This window comes from Tupaia chinensis, unplaced genomic scaffold (assembly GCF_000334495.1).
Source record: "Tupaia chinensis unplaced genomic scaffold, TupChi_1.0 Scaffold000622_1, whole genome shotgun sequence".
Taxonomy (NCBI): Eukaryota; Metazoa; Chordata; class Mammalia; order Scandentia; family Tupaiidae; genus Tupaia; species Tupaia belangeri.
The window spans coordinates 7946129-7946762 of NW_006160142.1; positions in this window are offsets into that span (position 1 = coordinate 7946129).

Consider the following 634-nt stretch of genomic DNA (forward strand, 5'->3'; position numbering starts at 1 on the left):
CCAGTGTGGTATTCAGTTGTTAGCTACAGAACAGCTAAAACAGGTGCACCCACATTCTATTAGAGAACAAGTCATATGACTAAGCATTCTGCCACAGGGAGAGAAGATAAGCTCTCTCCTCTCTGGGGGAGGTACTATGAGGTCGCCTGGTGAAGAATGGTGTGAATTACACAGGGAGGCTGTGAAGAATTATGAGCAATGATTCAACCTACCTTAGAGATGAAGCAGCCAGCTGGCTATTTTAAATCAGTCACTTTTGCAGTTGTGTGGAAAGCAAAATTGAGAGGGGCAATGTTGGAGTCAGAAAATCAGTGAAGAAGGTCAAGTGACACCTAGTGAGAACCTGGGCTAAAGAATAGTGAGCTGAGGGACCAGCACTTAGCGTAATGGCTATGTCGCTGGACTCCCATGCAGTCAACCACGGTTTGAGTCCCAGACCTGGTGGCTTAAACTCAACACCAGGTGCATGTGTGTGCTCAAGATCCTGAGAGGAGAATGGAGGAGAAGGGATTGCGGCATGGCCATCTCCCCTGGGGGGTGATTTCTCGCTTTCTGTCTCCCTGTCTCTCTCTGTCTTTCTGGTGAGCGCACGTGCCCTATAGCAAAAACCTGTCCAAAAAAAAAAAAAAAAAAA